At 48.0% G+C, this 26,710-nt stretch overlaps 1 long non-coding RNA gene across 1 annotated transcript in view; it reads right to left on the bottom strand.

Annotated features, from left to right (window-relative positions):
- Positions 1-4,770: 4,770 nt before the first annotated feature.
- The window catches only part of LOC139268190 (uncharacterized), a 40,096-nt gene continuing 18,156 nt past the window's right edge, over positions 4,771-26,710 (bottom strand). Inside the window, exon 2 of the long non-coding RNA XR_011593983.1 lies at positions 4,771-5,436. This is a non-coding gene — a long non-coding RNA (uncharacterized lncRNA). The remainder of the gene's footprint in view (positions 5,437-26,710) is intronic.

The raw sequence follows: 26,710 nt of genomic DNA, 5'->3' as shown, positions 1-26,710 counted from the left end.
CTGAAACATTCTATACTCCACCCCAACCGGAGCCAGGTGATTTCCTGGGAAAGGCAAAAACTAGATAAAAACACCAATTTTCGAGAAAAAATCCTCTCCGACCCATCCAGGCAATCGAAACTAGTCAAGGAGATCATCCTAGCCGTATTCGATTCCCTGTAGTACTTACCATTATATCTGCACCGTCCAACAAAAGGTCATCCAGTCTAATCCCAATTACCAGCTGTAGGTCCATAACCCTGCAGGTTACTGCACTTAAATGCCCATCCAATCATCTCTTAAAAGTGCATCCATCACTCTTCCAGGCAGCGAATTCCAGATCCTCACAACTCTCTGCATAAAGAAGCCCCCCCTCAAATCTCTTCTAAACCTTCCACCAACCACCTTAAAAATTATGCCCCCTCGTAATAGACCCTTCCAACAATGGAAATAGGCCCTTACTATCCACTATATCCAGGCGCCTCAATATTTTGTACACCTCAATGAGGTCTCCTCTCAACCTCCTCTGTTCCAATGAGAACAAACCCAGCCTATCCAATCTGTCCTCATAACTAAGATTCTCCATTCCAGGCAGCATCCTAGTAAATCTCCTCTGCACCCCCTCTAGTTCAATCACGTCCTTCCTATAATACGGCAACCAGAACTGCACGCAGTACTCCAGCTGTGGCCTCACCAAAGTATTATACAATATAAGCATAACCTCCTTGCTCTTATATTCTATGCCTTGGCCAATAAAGGCAAACATTCCGTATGCCTTCTTAATCACCTTATCCACCTGGCCTGCTACTTTAAGGGATCTGTGGACAAGCACTCCAAGGTCTCTTTGTTCATCTACACTATTAAGTGGCCTACCTTATTAGCTCTCCCAAAGTGCATCACCTCACACTTCTCTGAATTAAATGCCATTTGTCACTGCTCTGCCCACCTGACCAGTAGATTGATATCCTCCTGCAGCCCATGACTTTCCTCTTCATTATCAACCACACAGCCAATTTTTGTGTCATCTGCAAACTTTTTAATCATACTCCCTATATTCAAATCTAAATTGTTGATATATACCACAAAGCTGAGCCCTGAGGAACCCCACTGGAACCATCCTTCCAGTAACAAAAACATCCATCAATCATTACCCTTTGCTTCCTACCTCCAAGCCAATTTTGGACCCAACTTACCACTTTGCCCTGGATCCCATGGGCTTTAACCTTCATGACCAATCTACCATGCGAGACCTTACCAAAAGCCTTGCTAAAGTCCATATATACTAAATCGTACGCACTACCCTCATCGACCCTCTTGGTTACCTCCTCAAAAAATTCAATCAGGTTAGTCAAACATGATCTTTTAACAAATCCGTGCTGACTGTCCCTAATTAATCCTTGCCTTTCCAAATGGAGATTTATCCTGTCTTTCAGGATTTTTTTCCAATAATTTTCCCACCATTGAGGCTAGGCTGACAGGCCTGTAATTACTCGGCCTATCCCTTTCTTCCTTCTTAAACAAGGGTACTACATTAGCAGTCCTCCAATCGTCTGGCACCATGCCCAGATCCAAAGAGGACTGGAAAATGATAGTCAAGGCCTCTGCTATTTCCTCTTTTATTGCGCTTAACAGCCTGGGATGCATTTCATCCGGGCCTGGGGACTTAGCTACTTTCAAAGCTGCTAAACCCCTTAATACTTCGTCTCTCATTATATTTATTTCATCCAGAATATCACACTCCTCCTCAGTATTTGCATTGCCCCTTTCCTTTGTGAAAATAGATGCAAAGTATTCGTTAAGAATCTTACCAACATCTTCCGCCTCCACACAAAGATTACCCTCATGGTCTCTAATAGGTCCTGCCCTTTCTTTAGTTACCCTTTTACTCTTAATATATTTATAGAACATCTTAGTGTTTGAAAAAATTTTGCTTTTTAACTTTCTATAATTCTCTAAAGATTCTATTGTATTTAGCTGTTGGTATATGACGTAAGCATCCTTTTTTTTCTTAATCCTCCCCTGTAAGTCCCTAGACATCCAGGGGGCTCTAGAATTATTTTTCCCAGCCTTTTTCTTTAAGAGCACATGTTTGGCCTGAGCCTTCCGGATCTCCTCCTTAAATGCCCCCCACTGTTCCGACACTGATTTACCCACAAGTAGCTGTTTCCAGTCCACTATGGCCAAATCACTCCTTAACTTAGCAAAATTAGCTTTTCCACAATTCGGAACTTTTATGCTGAGGTCACCCAGCTCTATCTCACCACCACCTCTCTCGACCCCTCTACTGTCTGATTTATCACACTGCCTGTCTGACATCCGGTACTGGATGAGCAGAAATTTTCTCCAACTACATATTGGGAAGACCGAAGCTATTATCTTCGATTCCTGCCACAAACTCAGTTACCTAGTTACCATCGCCAACCCTCTCACTGGCCACAGTCTGAGGCTGAACTAGACTGTTTGCATGTTTGGTGTCATATTTGACCATGAGATGAGCTTCCGACACCATATCTGCTCCACCACCAAGACCGTCTACTTCCACCTCCGTATCATTGCCCGTCTCCACCCCTGCCTCAGCTCATCTGCTGAAACCCTCATTCATGCCTTAGTTAGCTCTTGACTGGACCAACCCAATATTCTCCTGGCCAGCCACTCATATTGCACTCTCCATTAACTTGAGCTCATTCAAAACTCTGCTGTCCTTATTCTAACTCGCACCAAGTCCCGTTCACCCACCACCCATGCGCCTGCTGACTTACATTAGCTCCCGGTCCGACAAACTCCCAAACCCGCGACCTCTACCAACTGGAAGGACAATGACAGCAGACGCATTGAGCACCATCATATCCAAGTTCTCCTCCAAGTCACACACCATCCTGACTTGGAAATATACCACTGTTCCTTCATCGTTGCTGGGTTAAAATCCTGGAACTCCCTCTTCAACAGCGCTATGGGAGTACCTTCACTTCACCTCATGGACTGAAGCGTTTCAAGAGGTGTTTCACTATCACCTTCTCGAGGGCAATTAGGGATGGGCAATAAATATCAGCCTTGCCAGAGATGCCCACATCCCAGGAACGGATTTTTTAAAAATACCTCGATTTAAATTCTTATCCTTGTTTTCAAAATCCCTTCATGGCCTCACCCCTCACTATCTCTCTAACCTCCTCTGGCCTTACAACCCTTCACGATTAATTCTGGCTTCTTACCTACTCCCAATTTTCTTTGCTCCACCATTGGTAGCCGTGCCTTCAACTGGCTACGCCCTAAGCTCTGGAATCCCCTTCCTAAACGTCGCCGCCTCTCCTTTAAGACGCTCGTAAAACCTATCTCGTTCTGTCCTCATTTTTTGGTAACGCTCCTGTGAAGCATCTTGTGATGTTTTACTACATTAAATGCAAGTTGTTGTTGCTATTGTAAAGGCACTGGCTACCATTTTAACTGCTCACTGCGGTTTGGTACTGGACCTTCACCGGAAGCAGACAGGAGCTCATAAATATATGCAAATCAGGGTCCTACTATGTCTCAGACGGGTAGCTGACCAGCGATATGCAGATGAAGCCTGGAGTTTTGAGCATTTGAAATTACAGGTATTTTTATAGAATGAATTAGTAGAAGTTCCCATATCTTTAGACACCCAACTCTAAAACATTGTACCCAAGTCTGGATTAAGGGACATAGTTGCTGAATTGAATCGTTTTTCCAAACACACAAAATCCTTTCTGGGAGAGGTCAGACTTGCTTCCACTGTTAGTCCAATATATAAACTAAGAATATAACTGAACTTAACTACACAACACATTCTTTGTGTTTGAAACGCCTGCAACAGTTTTTTCCATGGGTACGATATCATAATGGTTCGGTTACTGGAACCTGAGTATCAGCTTAGCTCAGTAGTAGCATTAGTGCTTCTGAGTCAGAGATTGTGGGTTCAAGGCAGGGCCTGCTGGAAGGAGCACTTCGAAGATCTCCTCAATCGAGACTCTGCCTTTGACACGAGTGTCCTTGACTCCATCCCGCAGCATGCTAGCCGCCACAATTTCAGTAAAACCCCAGCCCTGCACAAGGTAGAACAGACCATCTGTCAGCTCAAGAATAACAAGGCATCAGGAACAAATGGAATCCTCGCTGAGGCACTAAAGTATGGCAGAGAGGCACTATTGACTTGAATGCATGATCCCATCTCTCTCATCTGGAAGGAAGAGTACATGCCTGGAAATCTCAGAGATGCCGTAATTGTGACCATCTTTAAAAAAGGGGACAAGTCTGACTGCGGCAACTACAGAGGAATCTCCCTGTTATCGGCCACCGGGAAAGTCATCGCTAGAATCTTCCTCAACCGTCTTCTCCCTGTGGCTGAGGAGCTCCTCCTGGCGTCACAATGCAGATGATCTTCACGGCGTGACAACTGCAAGAGACATGCAGGGAACAGCACGAACCCTTGTACATGGCCTTCTTTGACCGCACAAAGGCCTTTGACACTGTTAACTGCAAGGGATAATGGAGCGTCCTCCTCAGATTATCTTTGCATTCCAGGATGATCCTAGAGTAGTGGGCGCGGGCTGGAGCTGGAGCGCGGGCCCGACAACATCGTGGGCCCTACAACATCATGGGCCACTCCGACCTACGAGAGGACACCACCGCAGGTCGGGAGGATAAAAGAGCTACAACTTCCAGCGCGAATCTTTCCAAGTATGCAACAACTTCGAGGTGGACGACTGTGTGACAATGTTGATTTCTGGATTCTTTTCCCTCAATCTGGTTCAGTGAAATCACTGAGTCGAATACCGATTGTGCTTTAAACAAAGCAAGCTTTTATTTAAAAAGCAAATCCCGATCGGGGACCTTATCAGACAGAAGGAATGCAACTCTGATAGATCGCACTCACTTCCTATGGACAAAGTGACGTTACATTGTAAAGGGACGATGGTTATACATTTTCGGTAAAAGATAACAAGATACAATTAGAGTGACATCCTATTTCAGCCTATCCTCTTTGATCCCTCTTTACCATTGTCCACTCATAAGCCGATCTAAGAATGGTATGATTTTACACAAAGGCCCATTATGAGTTACTAAGACCTTGAGGTTTTTCTGCAAGCTGTGGGTTTTGTTTCAATATGTGTTAGTATTGTAACATTTTGCAGTCTCGATGTCATGGCTATTCCTCCATGAATTCTTTGTTAGCTTACACTGTCCATATATAATTCCCACGTTCTCAACTTCAATGTCTCGATACATTTTCAAACATTCACATTCCCCCCTTTTATCATTCCATGATAACACTTAGGATATTTTGCTGATTAAAAGAGTTCGGTTTTCTCGTCTCTCTTCTCAGGTCACCGTCGGTGTAGCTGGTTGTCTATCACTACGGGTAGAAGTTCAAACTGGTCTCCTCGGGATCCATGTTCCAATTAGGATGCCAATGGTCTTGTTCAGCTATGAAGAAGAGGAAATCTGGAACAGAAACAGGAATTAGAATTGCATTGACAGTCATTTTCCAACATTCCATTGACTCTGGATCAGTTCCTATGGAGTGGAGGGTAGCCAATGTAACCCCACTTTTTAAAAAAGGAGGGAGAGAGAAAACAGGGAATTATAGACCGGTCAGCCTGACCTCAGTAGTGGGTAAAATGATGGAATCAATTATTAAGGATGTCATAGCAGTGCATCTGGAAAATGGTGACATGATAGGTCCAAGTCAGCATGGATTTGTGAAAGGGAAATCATGCTTGACAAATCTTCTGGAATTTTTTGAGAATGTTTCCAGTAAAGTGGACAAAGGAGAACCAGTTGATGTGGTATATTTGGACTTTCAGAAGGCTTTCGACAAGGTCCCACACAAGAGATTAATGTGCAAAGTTAAAGCACATGGGATTGGGGGTAGTGTGCTGACGTGGATTGAGAACTGGTTGTCAGACAGGAAGCAAAGAGTAGGAGTAAACGGGTACTTTTCAGAATGGCAGGCAGTGACTAGTGGGGTGCCGCAAGGTTCTGTGCTGGGGCCCCAGCTGTTTACATTGTACATTAATGATTTAGACGAGGGGATTAAATGCAGTATCTCCAAATTTGCGGATGACACTAAGTTGGGGGCAGTGTGAGCTGCGAGGAGGATGCTATGAGGCTGCAGAGTGACTTGGATAGGTTAGGTGAGTGGGCAAATGCATGGCAGATGAAGTATAATGTGGATAAATGTGAGGTTATCCACTTTGGTGGTAAAAACAGAGAGACAGACTATTATCTGAATGGTGACAGATTAGGAAAAGGGAAGGTGCAACGAGACCTAGGTGTCATGGTACATCAGTCATTGAAGGTTAGCATGCAGGTACAGCAGGCGGTTAAGAAAGCAAATGGCATGTTGGCCTTCATAGCGAGGGGATTGGAGTACAGGGGCAGGGAGGTGTTGCTACAGTTGTACAGGGCCTTGGTGAGGCCACACCTGGAGTATTGTGTACAGTTTTGATCTCCTAACTTGAGGAAGGACATTCTTGCTATTGAGGGAGTGGAGCGAAGATTCACCAGACTGATTCCCGGGATGGCGGGACTGACCTATCAAGAAAGACTGGATCAACTGGGCTTGTATTCACTGGAGTTCAGAAGAATGAGAGAGGACCTCATGGAAACGTTTAAAATTCTGATGGGTTTAGACAGGTTAGATGCAGGAAGAATGTTCCCAATGTTGGGGAAGTCCAGAACCAGGGGTCACAGTCTGAGGATAAGGGGTAAGCCATTTAGGACCGCGATGAGGAGAAACTTCTTCACCCAGAGAGTGGTGAACCTGTGGAATTCTCTACCACAGAAAGTAGTTGAGGCCAATTCACTAAATATATTCAAAAGGGAGTTAGATGAAGTCCTTACTACTCGGGGGATCAAGGGTTATGGCGAGAAAGCAGGAAGGGGGTACTGAAGTTTCATGTTCAGCCATGAACTCATTGAATGGCGGTGCAGGCTGGAAGGGCTGAATGGCCTGCTCCTGCACCTATTTTCTATGTTTCTATGTAATAACCAGTAAAATAGGTTCGTTAGAGGGTGGTGAGCTTGCAGTGGTGCGGGTGAACCCAGGCACTTTCCCCCTCAACCTTGGCTGCAGTGGGGGTAGTGAGTAACACCTGAAAAGGCCCCTCCCATCGTGGCTCTAATCCCTTCCGAATCCATTTCTTAATCAGGACATTCTTCCCTGGTACCACGAGGGACGATTCGGGTAAAACTGGGAGGTCGAGGTGAGCCTCTCGAACCTGGTTGTGAGCTAGTCGCAGAGCCTGAGTCAGAGAAAGAACATAGGTGGTCATTAGTCGAGCTGAGATACCATATCTAGGAACAATATCCCTCATTAACACCTTAACAACAGTTTGAGCCTTATTGTCCAGGGTAGGGTAGGCTTCAATCCATCTGGTAAACACATCTACTATTACTAACACATATTTGTAACACTGAACTTTTTGCAACTCAATGTAGTCCAACTGAAATGTCTCAAAGAGACCTTCAGGTAGGGGCGTTTTACCCCAATCACAGGGGACTCCCTTCCCTGGATTATGTTGCTGGCAAACCAGGCAACGACTACTGATGTTCTGGGCGAGCGCCTGGAGTCTAGGGTGCCACCAAGTAGCCAAAAGCGTGTCACTTGTTGTCCTCGCTCCACAATGAGTAGCAAAATGCATACATTCAATAACCCATAGAGCCAACTCGTCAGACATGCAAGTCTGTTCCGCGGGAGTGGTCCAGAGTTTAGAAACATTGTCATAAGTACAACCATAATTTTTCCACAACAGTTTTTCTTTTTCAGGAGCGTCCTCCTGTGCTTTAATAACATCTTGGATGGTTGGCATTGGTTTTTCCGAGGCTAACTTATCCTTTGCAGGATTTTTAGTCTGACTCATCATCAACCGGGGATTTTCCGGTGGTGTGGGCGGTACATTTAACAATGGCAATGTGCTTGGGGAGCATGAGGGCTTGCAACAAATCAGATACTAGTTGCTTATGGGATATCTCATTCCCCTGTGATGTTAGGAATCCCTTATTTTTTCATAATTGTCCAAAATCATGGGCCACCCCAAAGGCATACCTAGAGTCGGTATAGATATTGGCTTTGAGGTCTTTGCCCAAGATACAGGCTCGGGTGAGGGTGAATAGTTCAGCTTGTTGGGCAGAATAGGCGGTTTCAAAGGCGGTAGATTCCAAGACCTGATTCTCCTGGTTTACTACGACGTATCCTGAGATTCGGGTACCTTCTGGATTAATAGAAGAACTTCCGTCAACATACATAATACAGTCTGGATCTTCCATTGGTACATCAACTAAATCTTCCCTGACTGATGAGGCCTCTTGAATTAAAGATAAACAATCATGACTGGGTTCTTCCTCATCTTGGGGTGGCTCAGTAAGAAAACAGGCCAGATTAATGGCAGTACAGTGCCGAAAGGTCAGTTTAGGATTGTTTAGTAAGTAGATCTCATATCTGCTTTGCCTGGCCATGGTAAAGTGTTGAGTCTGCAGTTGGCCCAGAAGGGCAGCTATGGAGTGAGAGGTGTACACAACAATATCTTGCTGGAAGGTGATGTTGGCAGCGGATTGAAGGCTATTGTAGATGCCGGTTAATATTTGAGTAAATACAGGGTGCCCCAAGGCAACGGGGTCTATTTTGGAAGAGTAGTAGGCAACAGGCCTATGCTTATCCCCGTGTTTCTGAGTAAAGACAGCAGTAGCACAGTCTTTCAGGATTGTACAATACAGTTGAAAGGGCCGGTCGTAGAGGGGCCAGCCCAAAGCCGGAGCTTGCAGCAGGGCTGTCTTTAGTTCCTTAAAGGCTTGGACGTCTGCGGTTTCTATTTCAAAGCTGCCTTCCTTATTTGTATACGGGGTGAGGTGCTTAGTCATCAGGGCAACATTAGGGATCCAGGATCTGCAGTAATTGATCATCCCCAACCACTGTCGCATTTGTCTAGCCGTGCTAGGGACTGGAAACTGGCAAATTGGTTCGACTTGGCTAGCATCCAAAGCTCGGTGGATACTCGGTATTGCCTGTGATTTCAGCGGGTATTGTCAGATAGAGGGCCAGTCCACATTGCCCTGCACTGGGATCTCAATTGGATCAATGGGAGTATAACCCACTTGGGAGGGGTCCTCTGCCCACACATGAGGAGCCACATAGTCAGGTATGTCAGAGCCAGTATGATGCTGCAGAGTCGTTAAGACTTTCTCGGGGTCCCCGTGGAATTGGACTGTTCAGCCATGTTTTACAATTTGCACATCCCGGCTGGTAGGGTCAGCCTCGTCTATAGCCTAGCGCACCGTAACTCCCAAATCTTTAGAGTGGCGGGGAGGTAATACTTCACGAGTAATATGTGGTGCCACCGTTGGGGACTGTCCATCTGCCTTCCCTTCCGGTCCAGTCACTCTAGCCCTTAATGGAATTTCCTTCACTTCCTTCGTGATCCTGATAAAAGTTCTGCAGGTCCTGATTCTTTCCACTGGGATCGTATGCTAGGATCACGTGATAGGGTGCCTGCGGCAGGTCCAGAGACCACCACTGAGGGGTTCTAGTGGTATAATACTGCCGCTTAAGGGTTCCCTGTTTTACAATAATCCCATCATCTCCACACTCCAAATGCAACTGGAATTTGCAGAGGAGGTCTCTAGCCATCAAGTTACAGTCCAGATTGGTTGTGATAACAAATCGATGATCCACCGATTCTTTCTGGTAACCCATTTTAACCGGTTCTGACACCGGGAATGTAGAGACTTGTCCCAGGAATCCTGACAGTCCCTGTGTTTCAGTGAAGTCGGGGAGTTTAAGCTTTGATTGTACAGAAGACATGAAGGCTCCCGTATCTATCAAGAAGAGTTGCCACTCATTCCGAATTTTTAACAATATCATCGGTTCGTCATCCGGGGAGGGTCCCTGCACAATCAAGCTACGTAGTCAATACGAATAATTGGGGGACGGTTGGCCAAAGGGGTTGTTCTGGGAGAAGTTAGTGTAAGATCCCCATCCTCTCCCCCCTTGCCCCCCTCCTCTTCCTCCTTTGTGCCGACGGGAGGGACACTCTCTACTCCAATGTCTTTCTTGCCCACAATTAAAGCATCCATCTCGTCTTTCCCAGCCCCGACCTCTTCCCATACCGGGCCGGGGACAGTAGGGCGGTCCATAATTAGCAGGGCCCGGGCCGCTTGGGTGTTTGGTATAACCGTATCCCTGTTTATCCACCCAACCCTGCACGCAACACTGCGGTTCCATCTGGTATCCCCTTGGGTCGGGCTTTGCTCCTTCCACCTGAGGCGGCTCTTCCTTTCTAGTCACGTATTCAGTCTTGACCCGGGTTGGGAGCGCACCCACCCCCTCTCCTTTCTTTTCCTGCCAATAATATTTAACCACCCTTTCCATCTGGGCTTTACTGTTATCTGCCCAATTCATATTATTTGTCCGGATAGCGTGAGCAATCGAATAGGGCAGGCACTGAAGTAGGATAGCGCAGAATTGAGGAGAATCCTCTCCTGCCCTGAAGGCATTATCTCCTGATTGACTTCCGTATATTTCAATAAATCTTTCCATTAATTCATCGGCAGTTTCTTCTCGTTTGGGTTTAGTTTCTAATACTGCGGCCATACTGATGGGCTTCTGAAGGGTCGTGGTGAGAGCATTAAAGATAGCGTTTAGGCGATCCTGGACATCGTTAGGGTGAGCAACCAACAATGCATCATGAGTAGCACGTCCTAGGTGAGTTAGAAATCGGGCATGCTCAGTTGGGCTCAGGGTTTGCTTTACCAGGGCCCACAGGTCCCTTGATTCTGCATTATATCCATGCATGTCGAGGTCACTCCGTGAAATCGGAGGTCAGGGTTAAGTTGGGTTTGTGGATCTCTTTCAGCTTATTTATCTTAGCCTTTTAACTCTTCAATTTGTTTTGTTTGAGTATCTATTTCTTGTTGTATCAGGCAAGTATTATTACATAAGCTAGTTCTGTTTTTATTTTTATTCTGACTATCGCACCATTCCTCTGTTAGGTGAATCTTTTTTCTATTAAGAAATCCAAATGAATAATGTTCAGTATGAAACGGCTGTCAATGGAAAGGGTTAACTCCTTTACAGGTTTGTAAGAAGTCATTACGTGACTTCACGTAACCATCTGAAAAAAATCTTTTCATCAGGAAAGGCAGCATTTGATTAAACTCCAATATTTTAAAACTTCTTATTCAAGTACTTGCCAAAGATATTTTTTTAATTGATTTAAAACGAGACCACACATTTTTAATAGCTATTTGTTTACTGAAATTCAATTTCGTCATCAGCCTCGGTCAATGCAAAGCCAACCATTTAACTACGTAGTCTATCGATACCTTTCTCAGAGGTCCCAGTGGAACTCTTAGTACATTTCTCGTGCGCGCACTCTTTCTTTAAGATGTCTATGGTTTTTAATATGTCCTCCTTCTGTCAATGAAAGCCCTAATTTAATGGAGTTTTTCTGCCAACTCTACAGGAGTGATGCATTTTTTTTAGACTGCAATGGAACTTTTCTCATAATTTAAAATCTCAGAACATTTTTTTTCAGCACCTATTTAGTACATTACGTCTTTTTTTTCGTCTTTTCCATAACTAGAGGGAAGTCTAGCACGTAGGCTGTGGACTGCTTTTCGTTATCTCAATTGTTCCAGCCTCAAGGTCATGTTATACTGTCTCTTCTAAACTGAAGATTTAATATAATATATTTTTTTGAATCCTTTTGAATCCATCTCAGTTGTTTTGCTGTGCCTTCTCTGAATATCTCAAAATCCCGATTCAAACTTTGTAATTCAATAAGGTTCACACTCTTAAACTTCCCACATACAGGACAACACTACGAAGGGTTAAAAAAACTTTCATTCTGTTTGAAAAAGTGGGTGGAGCTAAAACAAACCACAACTCCCCGGCTTTTTTTTCCACAGTAAAAATCACACAAGCATTTCTCATTTAAAACAGACGTTCACAAGAGCCTCTCTTCTTGTTTTGGCCGGCTCTATTTTTGGATCCATGACCTTTCAGGGAATTCGTAGTTTTACCTAAATTACCCATCCTGTGTCGCCGCACGTTGGATCAGGGTCCTAATTAGTCCTGATTGTCCCCACGTCGCCCCATGGTGGCTTCAGTTATCTTACCCAGAGCCTAGGCAGACCAAGTGATATACAAGATCGATGCCGTACCTGGCGTAAGTACAATTTAAAATTTACACAGTCCCGCGTAGTCCCACGGCTTAATTTTACGTAATTCCCTAACCTCCACGTTTCCCTACGCGGTTCGCACGATTCTCTATCCCTCCATGTCGCCGCACAGTTTTCCTGTTTGTGTCGCCGCACGAATCGCGTCCCCGCGATTTGATCTATCCCTATCTAGCTATAACTATCCCTACCTTCCGTGTCACTGCACGGATCGCGTCCCTGCGATTTCCAGCGTCGCCCCGCGGTTCGCATCGCCGCGCGATTTAAACTAACCCTATCTCCCGCATCACCCCGCGGTTCGCGTCGTCGCGCGATTTAAACTAACACTATCTCCCGCGTCGCCCCGCGGTTCGCGTCACCGCGCGATTTCACGTTGGCCTGCAGTTCACGTCACCGCGCAATTTCGCGTTGGCCCGCGGTTCACGTCACCCCGCAATTTAGCGTCGGCCCGCGGTTCACGTCACCGCGCAATCTCGCGTCGGCCCGCGGTTCATGTCACCGCGCGATCTTGCGTCACCCCGCGGTTCGCGTCGCTGTGTGATCCTGCGTTACCCCGCGGTTCGCGTCGCTGTGCGATCCTGCGTTACCCTGCGGTTCGCGTCGCTGCGCAATCTTGCGTCACCCCGCAGTTCGCATCGCTGCGCGATCTTGCGTTGCCCTATCTAGCCCTACCTTCCGCGTTGCCGTGCGATTTGAATCCAATCAGTGTCTAGACGGGCCAAGTGATATACAAGGTCAATGTCACACCTGACTTGGACACTTATCCCCTATGAGCCTTACTTAATTTGTTCTAGTCTCCAGATTTCCCTATCCTTTCACGTCACCGCGCAGTTTAAATCCAATCAGTGCCTAGACGGGCCAAGTGATATACAAGGTCGACGTCACACCTGACTTGGACACTTATTTCCTAAGTTTAGAAGGTATTCGCCAGATTGACCTGGATCTCATTCAGACACTACCTGAGAACCAGCGAGTGGCCAAACTTTCCTCAGACTTTTGAAACCGGGGGAAACTGGAGCAGTATTGAAATTATACTTACTCCAGTGGCCATTTTCCCCTCGTCTCATCCAAGGCTAGTCTGGCTCTTAATTCGCAAGTTTTTGGCAGTCGTCCGTTGAGATTCCACTTCTGACACCAAATGTTGATTTCTGGATTCTTTTCCCTCAATCTGGTTCAGTGAAATCACTGAGTTGAATACCGATTGTGCTTTAAACAAAGCAAGCTTTTATTTAAAAAGCAAATCCCGATCGGGGACCTTATCAGACAGAAGGAATGCAACTCTGATAGATCGCACTTACTTCCTATGGACGAAGTGACGTTACATTGTAAAGGGACGATGGTTATACATTTTCGGTAAAAGATAACAAGATACAATTAGAGTGACATCCTATTTCAGCCTATCCTCTTTGATCCCTCCTTACCATTGTCCACTCATAAGCCGATCTAAGAATGGTATGATTTTACAAAAGGCCCATTATGAGTTACTAAGACCTTGAGGTTTTTCTGCAAGCTGTGGGTTTTGTTTCAATATGTGTTAGTATTGTAACATTTTGCAGTCTCGAGTCTGAGATGTCATGGCTATTCCTCCATGAATTCTTTGTTAGCTTACACTGTCCATATATAATTCTCACGTTCTCAACTTCAATGTCTCTCTACATTTTCAAACATTTACATTATCATCAAGGCCCAGTTCGTCATTTGCAATGTAGGCAGGAACATCGGCGGGGCCCAGGCACAGTGGAGGAGAGAGATTGTGGCGGAGGTGTGGCGAATGATTGAGGCGGAGGAGCGGTGAGAGATTGTGGCTGAGATGTGATAAGAGATGAGTAGTGTGAGATCATGGCGGAGGTACGGCGAATGTTTGGTGCGGAGGTTCGGTGAGAGATCGTGGCTGAAGTGTGGCGAATGTTTGTGATGGTGGAGCGGTGAGAGATCGTGACAGAGGAGCGGTGAGAGATCAGCGGAGAGAGATCGTGGCGGAGGAGCGGCGAGAGATCGTGTCGGAGGGGCGGCGAGAGATCGTGGCGGAGGAGCGGCGAGAGATCATGGCGGAGGGGCGGCGAGAGATCGTGACGGAGGAGCGGCGAGAGATTATGGTGGAGGGGCGGCGAGAGATCGTGACGGAGGAGCGGCGAGAGATCGTGGCGGAGGAGCGGCGAGAGATCGTGACGGAGGAGCGGCGAGAGATCGTGGTGGAAGGGCGGTGAGAGATCGTGACGGAGGAGCAGCGAGAGATCATGGCGGAGGAGCGGTGAGAGATCGTGGCGGAGGGGCGGCGAGAGATCGTGACGAAGAGCAGCGAGAGATCATGGTGGAGGGGCGGCGAGAGATCGTGACGGAGGAGCGGCGAGAGATCGTGGCGGAGGGTTGGCGAGAGATCATGGCGGAGGGGCAGCGCGAGATCGTGGCAGAGGGACGACGAGAAATCATGGCGGAGGTGCAGCACGTGAGGGTGCGAGGTCCAGAAGAGCCGAGGGCCCAGGGACAGCACAGGCTTGCCCACACTGCGATATGTGTGCGCACTAGGTCCGTGCAGCAGAGCAGGTCTCTAGTTGTCGAGGTTTACCCTTGCCACTCGCTAAAGGCCTAGCTTTGTGAAGCCCGTGTGGTGGCTGATGTACAACGGTAACCACACGTTAAAATAATCCACGCACAGGCATCTTCCACCCCTGGAGTTCAGGATTGGAATATCGGGTCCTCCATTGAAACATCAGTGAACTCATCCCTTTTGGTGTGGAAGCAAGTCGTCCTTGTTCGACAGACTGCCTATGATGATGATGTAAAGTCCTTACTCTACAGTATGAAACCACACGAGGCACATTCTGGGGACAAGGTCACTCTGTGACCTGCTGTTTATTTACAGGATTCCAAAAGTGATGCACCCTGCGTGGGACCTCTCTTTATATACCTGGATGAACAGGTATGGGCAGTCTCCCACAAGTTCATCCCTTGTGATCAAGGTGTGCATCTAGTTTGAGTGTGTACAATAATACAGTGGTGTTACATTGTGGTTACAGACATGACAACACCTCCCCCCCCCCAAAGTCTTATTAGGATCATAGGTTTAGTCTTTCAGGTGGTCTACGCTCCCTCGTGGAGCGCCGCAGTTGGGGCTCTGGTTGTTGGACACTGACGTGAGTGTCTATCACCTGTGGTGAGTCCGGGCTGGCCGCAGGGACTGTGCATTCTTCTGATTGCTCTTGTTGCTCGTTCACTGGTGGTGGTGTGAGCTCCATTTCATGGTTTTCTTCAGGTTCCTCTGTGTCAATGCTGAACCTCTTTTTTACTTGGTCCAGATGCTTACGGCATATCTGACCATTGTTGAGTGTTACCACGATGACCCTAATTCCCTCTTTGTCAATTACAGTACCCTCAAGCCATTTGGGCCCCATGGCGTGATTGAGGACGAATACAGGATCATTTATTTCTATACATCTCCCCCTCGAATTCCAGTCATGGTACTCGTTTTGGGATTGGCGCTTGCCCTCAACTATGTCAGTCAGGACTGGGTGAATGAGGGACAACCGAGTTTTGAGTGCCCGTTTCATTAGAAGCTCTGCGGGCGGGACCCCTGTGAGCAAGTGCAGTCGGGATCTATAGGCCAGCAGGAGGCGTGATAGGCGGCATTGTAGGGAGGGTCCTTGAATCCTGAGCGTACCTTGCTTAATGATTTGGACCGCACGTTCTGCCTGGCCATTGGAGGCCGGCTTGAACGGCGCAGTCCTGACGTGGTTGATGCCATTGCCCGACATAAACTCCCGGAATTCGTAGCTTGTGAAGCATGGGCCATTATCACTGACCAGGATGTCCGGCAAGCCATGGATTGCAAAGATCGCACATAGGCTTTCCACAGTGGTGGATGTCGTGCATGAATTCAGAATGATGCACTCGATCCATTTCGAGTACGCATCTATCACAATAAGGAACATCTTTCCCATGAACGGGCCCACGTGGTCTACATGAATGCGTGACCATGGCCTGGTGGGCCAGGGCCATGGGCTGAGCGGGGCCTCCCTGGGGGCATTACTCAGCTGAGCACACGTAGTGCACCTGCGAACACAGTGTTCCAGGTCTGAATCAATTCCAGGCAACCAAACGTGTGACCGGGCAATGGCCTTCATCAGCACAATACCTGGGTGCTCGCTGTGGAGTTCCCTGGGGCATAACCACCCAGCTACCCCATAGTAGGCAGTCGGCTTGGATGGAGAGCTTATCCATCCGTCTGTGGAACGGTCTGAACTCCTCAGGGCATGCTCCGTGTGCGGGCGCCCAATCCCCAGTCAGGACACATTTCTTAATCAGGGATAGGAGGGGATCTCTGTTCGTCCAGATTTTGATCTGGCAGGCTGTGATGGGGGAACCTGCGCTGTCAAAGGCATCGACGGCCATGACTATCTCAGTGCTTTACTCCGCTGCCCACTCAGTGGTGGCCAGTGGAAGCCTGCTGAGCGCATCTGCACAACTTTCAGTGCGGGGCCGGTGCCAGATGGAGTAGTCATAAGCAGCCAGCGTGAGAGCCCATCGCTGTATGCGAGCTGATGCAATGGCATTGACAGCCTTAATGTCTGACAACAGGGATGTTAATGGCTTCTGGTCCGTCTCTAATTCAAACTTCCTACCAAAGAGGTACTGATGCATTTTTTTTACACCGTAGACACATGCAAGGGCTTCCTTCTCGACCATCCCATATCCCCGTTCTGCTTGAGAAAGTGACCTGGAGGCATAAGCCAAGGTTGTAGTTGACCCTCAGCATTGCCCTGCTGTAAGACACATCCAACCCCATAGGACGATGCATCACATGTCAGAACCAATTTTTTACAGGGGTCGTACAGGGTTAACAACTTGTTTGAACAAAGTAGGTTTCGCGCCCGATCGAAAGCCCGTTCCTGACAGTCCCCCCAAAACCAATCGCAACCCTTATGCAGGAGCACGTGTAGCGGCTCCAACAACGTGCTCAAGTTCGACAGAAAGTTCCCGAAATAGGTCAACAGTCCCAGAAATGAATGCAACTCCGATGTGTTGCAGGGCCTGGGTACTCGTTGAATCGCCTCTGTTTTGGATTCGGTGGGCCGAATCCCATCTGCAACAACCCTCCTGCCCAAAAACTCAACCTGAGGAGCTAAGAACACACATTTAGACTTCTTGAGTCACAGGCCTACCCGGTCCAGTTGGCATAGCACCTCCTCCAGGTTGTGGAGGTGTTCCTCGGTGTCTCGACCCGTGATGAGGATGTCGTCCTGGAATACGACCGTTACAGGAATGGATTTGAGCAGGCTTTCCATGTTTCGTTGAAAAATCGCGGCCGCTGATCGAATGCCAAACGGGCACCTGTTATAAACGAACAGTCCCTTGTGCGTGGTGATGATGGTCAGTAGTTTGGATTCGTCGGCCAATTCCTGGGTCATATAGGCTGACGTGAGGTCCAACTTGGTGAACAGCTTGCCGCCTGCCAGCGTGGCGAAGATGTCCTCCGCTCTCGGGAGCGGATATTGATCTTGTAGGGACACCCGATTGAGGGTGGCCTTGTAGTCGCCACAGATCCTGACAGAGCCATCCACTTTTAGGACGGGAACGATGGGACTCGCCCAGTCGCTGAATTCAATGGGCGAGATGATGCCCTCTCTCAACAGCCGGTCCAATTCGCTCTCGATTTTTTCTCGCATCACATAAGGCACCGCTCTGGCTTTGTGGTGTACTGGCCTGGCCTGGGTGATGTGTATCCTTACTTTAGTGCCTTTGAAAGTCCCGACGCCGGGTTGGAATAGTGAATCGAATTGTTGTAGGACTTGTGAGCACGAACTTCGCTCCACAGATGACATTGCGTGAACATCCCTCCATTTCCAGTTCATCTCGGCTAACCAGCTCCTCCCCAACAGTGCGGGGCCATTGCCTGGGACAATCCAGAGCGGCAGCCGATTCATTAATCCATTGTGTGTGACAGCCAACATTGCAATGCCCAGCACCGGAATGATTTCTTTAGTGTAAGTCCGTAATTGTGTCTCAATACGTGCTAATTTGGGTCTACTGGCTTTAAGTGGCCATAGCTTCTCAAATTGCTGAACGCCCATGAGTGACTGGCTGGCCCCAGTGTCCAGCTCCATGCGTACTGGGATACCGTTCAATAAAACCCTCATCATCATTGGTGGCGTTTTCGTGTATGAACTGTGAATATTCGCCACATGGACCCGTTGAACTTCGGCGTCCATCGATTTGCCCCAAAAGTCATCCTGCCTCAAAGAACCCTCTTCTGGTCCATCCGCTGCATATATTAGTCTGGTTGCAGTCTTCCTGCACATTCGAGCGAAATGGCCACTGAGATTGCAGTTCCTGCAGACAAACTGTTGAAATCTGCAAGATCTAGCTGAGTGTTTTCCCCCACACCTCCAGCATGAATTAAAGTTTCCATTGTTTGGAGCAAAGGGACTATGGCCAGGCATTCCACACTGACTGTCCCTTTGACTGCTCTTAAGTACCCTATTAGTGGTTGTCAATGGCCCCATCCCGGGCCGCATTGTCCACTGTGATGGCCTAAATGTTCGTTCAGCCTGCCATTGTCTCTGTTGAAGTCCTACTCTGGGGTCTCTTGCTGCCTGGGGAGGGTCGGACTGCCCCTGCCTGCCTGCGGGGCTCTGACTCGCATTGATGATATTGACTCCCTGATCCATCGCAGCATTGGAGGCAGAATTGCGCGCGTATATTATTTTCGTCTCTTCCTCCCCCGCCATGAAAGTTTGAGCTAACAACGCTGCCGCTTCCAAGGTCAAATCCTTGGTCTCAATTAATTTTCGGAAAATTCCCGCATGACCGATGCCCTTGATAAAGAAGTCCCTTAGCATCTCCCCCCTGCAGGCGTCTCTGAACTTACAGAGACTGGCCAAATTCCGGAGGTCCGCTACAAAGTCCGGTATGCTCTGTCCTTCACGACGTCAGTGGGTGTAGAACCTGTGTCGGGCCATATGTATGCTACTCGCTGGTTTGAGGTGTTCCTCGATCAATTTGCTAAGTTCCTCAAAGGTTTTGTCTGCCAGCTTTTCAGGTGCTAGTAAGTCCTTCATGAGCGCGTAAGTCTTTGGCCCGCAGCTGGTCAAAAGCTGAGCCCTCCGTTGTCGGCCGCTGCATCCCCCAGCCATTCTTTCGTAACGAAGCTTTGCTGAAGCCTCTCGATGAAATCGTCCCAGTCTTCCCCAACACAGTTCCTTTCCTCTGTGCTACTGGTAGCCATTCTCGTGGGTCGTGAATTCCCGTTTCTCGACGCCAATGTAAAGTCCTTACTCTACAGTATGAAACCACACGAGGCACATTCTGGGGACAAGGTCACTTTGTGACCTGCTCTTTATTTACAGGACTCCAAAATTGATGCAACCTGCATGGGACCTCCCTTTCTATACCTGGATGAACAGGTATGGGCAATCTCCCACAAGTTCACCCCTTGTGGTCAAGGTGTGCATCTAGGTTGAGTATGTGCAATAATACAGTGGTGTTACATTGTGGTTACATACATGACAGATGAGAGTAGTGAGTAGTTTTGGTAGAGGAGAGCAGGGCCTGATACTGCTTAATGTTGCCTAGCCAGATCTGGTGATGAATGACTAAACCGGTTATGCACCATAAATGTTCAAATCTGTGTAAGGGAACAAAGATGGGGACCATACCAAGAGGAACAACCAAGGTGGGAGAGAATAAGGGTTTTTTTTGGGATTAAGGAATCAAAGGTGGTGGTGAGGATATGATTGAGCTCGGCATTTTTCCATTAATAACGGTGGTGGTGGGGACAGTTTTGTATTGTATTACCAAGTCACATTCATTACAAACCAGATTGGCATCGAGGTGCTTAAAGTCGCACTCAGCTCTGACTCCACTTGGTGTGTTGAGAAGGCTCAAGCGTACGTATCCGAGCTGACCCTATTTCAGATGGAATTTCTCATCGGCGCGAGGCCCTGAAACTTCCCTGGGGAGCCTGCGTCCCTCAACTTGAAACGTCTCTCGGAAATTCAACAATTTCAATTTATATAACGCGTTCAGGAGCATCTTAAAAGAGGATAGAGAGGCAAAGAGGTTTAAGGAGTGAATTCCAGAGTTTAAGGCTATGGCAGCTGAAATCACGGCCATCAGTGGCGAAGTGATTAAAATTGTGGATGCGCAAGAGTCCAGAATTGGAAGAGAACAGAGACCTCGAAGGCTTGTAGAGCTGGAGGAGGCTACAGAGATAGGGAAGGGTGAGGTGATGGAGCGATTTGAAAACAAGAATGAGGATTTTAAAATTGAGGCATTGTCGGAATAGGAGCCAGTGAAGGTCAGTAAGTACAGGGATGTTGGATAAACGAGATTTGGAGTGAATTAAGATATGGCAGCAGAGTTTTGGATGAGCACGAGTTTATGTAGGGTGGAAGATGGGAGGCCGGCCAGGAGAGTGTTGGAATAATCAAGTCCAGAGTTAACAAAGGCATGGATGGTTGAGGGTTTCAGCGACAGGAGAGCTGAGGCAGTTTCAGAGTCGAGCAATGTTACAATGTCATTTCACTCTACGTGGACGGATTTCCTGAGCGGTCGTCTTCTGTCCAGACACGCCATCTTGCCATCTGGTGGAGGCATGGGGCCCCAATGGAGGGTTAGCTAGGCGGGGGTCCTCTGCTGCACCAGTGGGGATGTGGGTTGGAGAGTGTTGTATAGAACCACTTCACAAAATGACAGGCCACCTGTAACTTTTGCGGCCTGGTTGAGTCTGTCATGTGTACATGGAGTCTGAGAGGTTATAGCCCCTTCAGTCCCAGTTCTTAATTTACTTCGAGTTCTTTTAGTAATACTTTGTCTAACATGTGTAGAATATTGCGTCTTTAAAATCGGAAAGTGCATCTCCAACAGAGAGAATGTCACAAACGTTAAGATTGTATGGCTGTTCCAGCTAAATACAAATGTGTCACTTAGATGATGAGCTTCCCTGAGATCAAGGGAGGTGAAATTTAAGTCAGCTTATCTAGATATAGCTACAACGGAAGATGAATTTACTCAGGCGCAGAGGATCCAGGAGAAAGAGCTACCTCTACAGATGGAGGTTCATCACTTTGATGTCTCTGAAGGCTGACACCATTTCCCAATGGGAGCCAGTGAAGGTCAGTAAGCACTGGGGTGTTGAGTGAACGAGATTTGGAGTGAGTTAAGATATGAGCAGCAGAGCTTTGGATGAGTACAGGTTTATGTAGGGTGGAAGATGGGAGGCAGGCCAGGAGAGTGTTGGAATAATCAAGTCTAGAGTTAACAAAGGCATGGATGGATGAGGGTTTCAGCGACAGGAGAGCTGAGGCAGTTTTGGAGTTGAGCGATGTTACAATGTCATTTCACTCTACGTGGACGGATTTCCTGTGCGGGCTGCTCCAGCATGCTTTGTACTTTCTCGCCCTCGTCTTCTGTCCAGACACGCCATCTCGCCATCTGGCGGAGGCATGGGGCTCCAATGGAGGGTTATCTAGGTGGTTTTGCCCTTGGTGGATTCGAATCACCCCCCCCTTACAACAGTTCTAGGCACCAGAATTATAGTGGTAAATAGAAATACACAGTTACAGCCAGATCTTTCGGTCTCAACCGTCACAATGCTTTTATTCAAGTGAAGGCACACACCTGCACCCAGTAAAAACACACTCTGGTGGTGTAAAACAAACACAGTACAACACACAACCCTGGCCCGTCTGAACAGGCCCCTAACATGAAGTACCCACGTCTTAAACACCCCTGCTCAAATTCAAAAATGCACCTTCGAAATCTGTCCAACAGAATTGTGCGTACGCTTACGATCCGTGCTAAAACCGCCCCACTAAAACTCCTAAGGCTTGGTTGGGACACATGACACCCCTTCACCTATGCGGTGGTCTTAAAGTTGTGTTGGCTGGGATAAATGCTCACCAATTACCCCTCTGGCTTACTCGTTGCTTCTCCCGATGAGGCGTATCTTCTGGTTCTGTACCAATCTGTGGTATTCAAGTCCAGTCTCAAGGTCAGCTTTCCAGTCGAAATAGCGAGGCTCTCTTTGCTCATATGGCGTCTTCTCTCCACCCCTGATGGAGTGCTCAGTCCTTGAGCGTTGAACGACGCAAGTAGAAGAGGGGAGAGAGAGAGAGAGGTGGCTGCAAACTGCCACTCTTACACCTGCAAAAATTCTTCTTCTCGCACCAAATGTTCAACTGTCCTTTTGCCTGAGGCAGTGCAACTGAAAGAGCAAAATCAATGTCCTTGGTCTGTTCCTTTGTTACTGGCTGTTTCCTCGATAAGGCTCCGACAAGTCTGCATGGTCGAATAGCTTCCCTTTGTCTCTGGAGCACCAACCAATCTTGTTGATCTCTCACTGATTGCATGACAAAGGGCCTGTTCATCAACCATTGCTGCCATTTCAGCCATTGATTCATTCATGTCCACCTGATGTGTATTCCTGTGCAACATGTTTGGACCTGTCCCAAGTCAGGCTGCTCTGCTCCTCTGCAGTAACAGAAAATGTGTCCAAGCAATGTCCAAAACTTAAGTCCAAAAGTATGTTTTCACCAAATTCTTACAGCCGCTCCGATGATTTGTCAAGAATCCTTCTGGAATATCAAACGTCCGCTGTTAACCACCCCGAAGACATCCCTTAAAATACAACACGAAAACATTCGACAACATATTTACAGAGAAAAACATTCAGGTTCAACCTTTAACCAAGGCCTCCCACTGACTTCGGAGTGCCTTGTTTCACCTTTTGCAAGACAGCTGCAACAGATACATTACAATGAGAATCTGTACAATTACAAGAGTGTGCGAGCAAATCCGGATCTGCGGAGGAACTTCTACATTCAAACCAATGTCCCACCAGGGCGGAGAATTTATTCCTTTAATTTCCTTCCCTCTGTTCCGGGTTGTCTGTTCCAATGTAAAATAATGTTTCTGCAAGAGCTCAACGGCTTTTATTAACGTTGTGAGGTGTTCGGGCAGAAAAGGAATCTGATATTCGAACTGTATGATGTACTGCTGCAGATAATGGATTGTGTCGTTCACCGTGATGTGTACCATGGATGGCTCTGGGATTGGAAGGATGTGCTCTTGGGCCACTTGAACTTCGGTGTGGGGTTTGAAGCAGAAAGTTGTGTCGGTGACCGGACACCACGGTGTCGCAGTGCACCCGGTACTGGTCCACGCTCGTCGTGACACAGTACGTTCCATTGCCCGCATATGCTACCTGAGGTGGAATGTGGCTCTGGGCCATCACCTCCATGGTGCAATTGATAAGCTCTGCACTCACTGATTCGAATCCACACTCTGGCCGATTGAACGCGTTCAAGTGCTGGGGACACAATATGATGTGTGCGGCCCTGCTCTGGCATGCCTTGACGTCAGTGGCATGCTTCCACTTTATTACAAACTGTGGGGTCCCATGGTACTGCACTTGCACCCACTCCCGTAAGACGCCAATGTTTTCCACTCTGTATACCGGCGCTGGTTGTGATGTCCCACTCAGTACCAGCATACGCAACACAATCCCCATAAACAAGTGGTTGGACCGACCGCAATCCACTGGGACTGGGTAGGCTTTGGAAACTAAACGGCGGTGACACGGACTCATCGAATTATGATACGGCTGAGCGCTGCGAGATGCCGGTTATTGACCCACGATGGGACGGAACCTTGCCGGAGGTCCTCCAAATTACTGCATCCCTTGTCTAGCAACCAGGCACCGTACAACACTCACACTTCCTTCATGGCTGCCTGTGCCGAGGCATTCCTATACTCCCATATTAATTAATTAACCGTTTTAGCATGTGTCTCCAGCTCCACGATGACCTCTTTTAAGTGAATAGTCACCGCCTGGTCCTCCTTCAGCTCCAACCCTACCACTTCGTTCCCTTCCCCCAGGATCTTCCGCAGCTGGTCCTTTAAACCGCTAACCTGCCTCTGCAGCTGCAGGTCGTCCATACTATTGACGAGAGATGTACCCACGCTAAACGCCCTAGCGACATCATTGAGCATCCCTCGCCTCTGCCTCCCCGAACTAACATTATCGTACACTCCCATGTCGTACAACTTGTCCACGACTCACATCCCCTAACTGAGTTCAAAGAACTGGCGGAACATTTCTTTAATGAGCGCCTCATACAGCCGCTCAGTTTCTTTTGGACACTGTCATGTATGTAACCACAATGTAACACCACTGTATTATTGCACACACTCAACCTAGATGCACACCTTGACCACAAGGGGTGAACTTGTGGGAGACTGCCCATACCTGTTCATCCAGGTATATAAAGGGAGGTCCCAAGCAGGGTCATCACTTTTGAAGACCTGTAAATAAAGAGCAGGTCACAGAATGACCTTGTCCCCAGAATGCGTCTCATGTGGTTTCATACTGTAGAGTAAGGACTTTACATTGGCGACGAGAAACGGGAATTCACGATCCACGAGAATGGCTACCGGTAGCACAGAGGAACGGTACTGTGTTGGGGAAGACTGGGATGATTTTGTCGAGAGGCTTCAGCAAAGCTTCGTTACGAAAGAATGGCTGGGGGATGCAGCGGCCGACAAGTGAAGGGCTCATCTTTTGACCAGCTGCGGACCAAAGACTTACGCGCTCATGAAAGATTTACCAGTATCTGAAAAGCTGGCGGACAAAACCTGTGAGGAACCTAGCAAATTGATTGGGGAACACCTCAAACCGGCGAGTAGCATACATATGGCCCGACACAGGTTCTACACCCACCGATGTCGTGAAGGACAGAGCATACCGGACTTTGTAGTGGACCTCCGGCATTTGGCCAGTCTCTGTAATTTCACAGACGCCTGCAGGCATCGGTCATGCGGGAATTTTCCGAAAATTAATTGAGACCAAGGATTTGACCTTGGAAGCGGCGGCGTTGTTAGCTCAAACTTTCATGGCGGGGGAGGAAGAGGCGAAAATAATATACGCGCGCAATTCTGCCTCCAATGCGGCGATGGATCAGGGAGTCAATATCATCAATGCGAGTCAGAGCCCCGCAGGCAGCCAGGGGCAGTCCGACCCTCCCCAGGCAGCAATAAACCCCAGAGTAGGACTTCAACAGAGTCAATGGCAGGCTGAACGGACATCACAGTGGACAATGCGGCCTGGGATGGGCATTGACACCCACTAATAGTGTACTTAAGAGCAGTCAAAGGGACAGTCAGCGCGGAATGCCTGGCCATAGTCCCTTTGTTCCAAACAATGGAAGCTTTAACTCATGCTAGAGGTGTGGGGGAAAACACTCAGCTACATCTTGCAGATTTCAACAGTTTGTCTGTAGGAACTGCAATCTCAGTAGCCAATTAGCTCGAATGTACAGGAAGAATGCAACCAGACTAATATATAAGGCGGATGAACCAGAAGAGGGTTCTTTAAAGCAGGATGACTTTTGGGGCAAATCGATGGACGCCGAGGTTCAGCGGGTCCATGTGGCGAATATTCACAGTTCATACACCAAAACGCCACCAGTGATGATGAGGGTTTTATTAAACGGTATCCCAGTACGCATGGAGCTGGATATGGAGGCCAGCCAGTCACTCATGGGCGTTCAGCAATTTGAGAAGCTATGGCCACTTAAAGCCAGTAGACCCAAATTAGCACGTATTGGGACACAATTACGGACTTACATTAAAGAAATCATTCCGGTGCTGGGCAGTGCAATGTTGGCTGTCACACACAATGGATTAATGAATCGGCTGCCATTCTGGATTGTCCCGGGCAAAGTCCCTGCACTGTTGGGGAGGAGCTGGTTAGCTGAGATGTACTGGAAATGGGGGGATGTTCACGCAATGTCATCTGTGGAGCGAAGTTTGTGCTCACAAGTCCAACAACAATTCGATTCACTATTCCAACCCGGCGTCGGGACTTTCAAAGGCACTAAAGTAAGGATACACATCACCCAGGCCAGGCCAGTACACCACAAATTCAGAGCGGTGCCTTATGTGATGCGAGAAAAAAATCGAGAGCGAATTGGACCGGCTGTTGAGAGAGGGCATCATCTCGCCCGTTGAATTCAGCGACTGGGTGAGCCCCATCGTTCCCGTCCTAAAAGCGGATGGCTCTGTCAGGATCTGTGGCAACTACAAGGCCACCCTCAATCGGGATTCCTACAAGATCAATACCCGCTCCCGAGAGCGGAGGACATCTTCGCCACGCTGGCAGGTGGCAAGCTGTTCACCAAGTTGGACCTCACATCAGCCTATATGACCCAGGAACTGACCGACGAATGCAAGCTACTGACCCCACCCAAAGGCTTTTTCAACGAAAGCGATTTTTCAACGAAACATGGAAAGCCTGCTCAAATCCATTCCTGGAACGATCGTATTCCAGGACGACATCCTCATCACGGGTCGAGACACCGAGGAACACCTCCACAACCTGGAGGAGGTGCTATGCCGACTGGACTGGGTAGGCCTGCGACTCAAGAAGTCTAAATGTGTGTTCTTAGCTCCTCAGGTTGAGTTTTTGGGCAGGAGGGTTGCTGCAGATGGGATTTGGCCCACCGAATCCAAAACAGAGGCGATTCGACGAGCACCCAGGCCCTGCAAC

Source organism: Pristiophorus japonicus, chromosome 8 (assembly GCF_044704955.1).
Source record: "Pristiophorus japonicus isolate sPriJap1 chromosome 8, sPriJap1.hap1, whole genome shotgun sequence".
Taxonomy (NCBI): domain Eukaryota; kingdom Metazoa; phylum Chordata; class Chondrichthyes; family Pristiophoridae; genus Pristiophorus; species Pristiophorus japonicus.
This window is presented reverse-complemented; position numbering and strand designations above follow the sequence as displayed.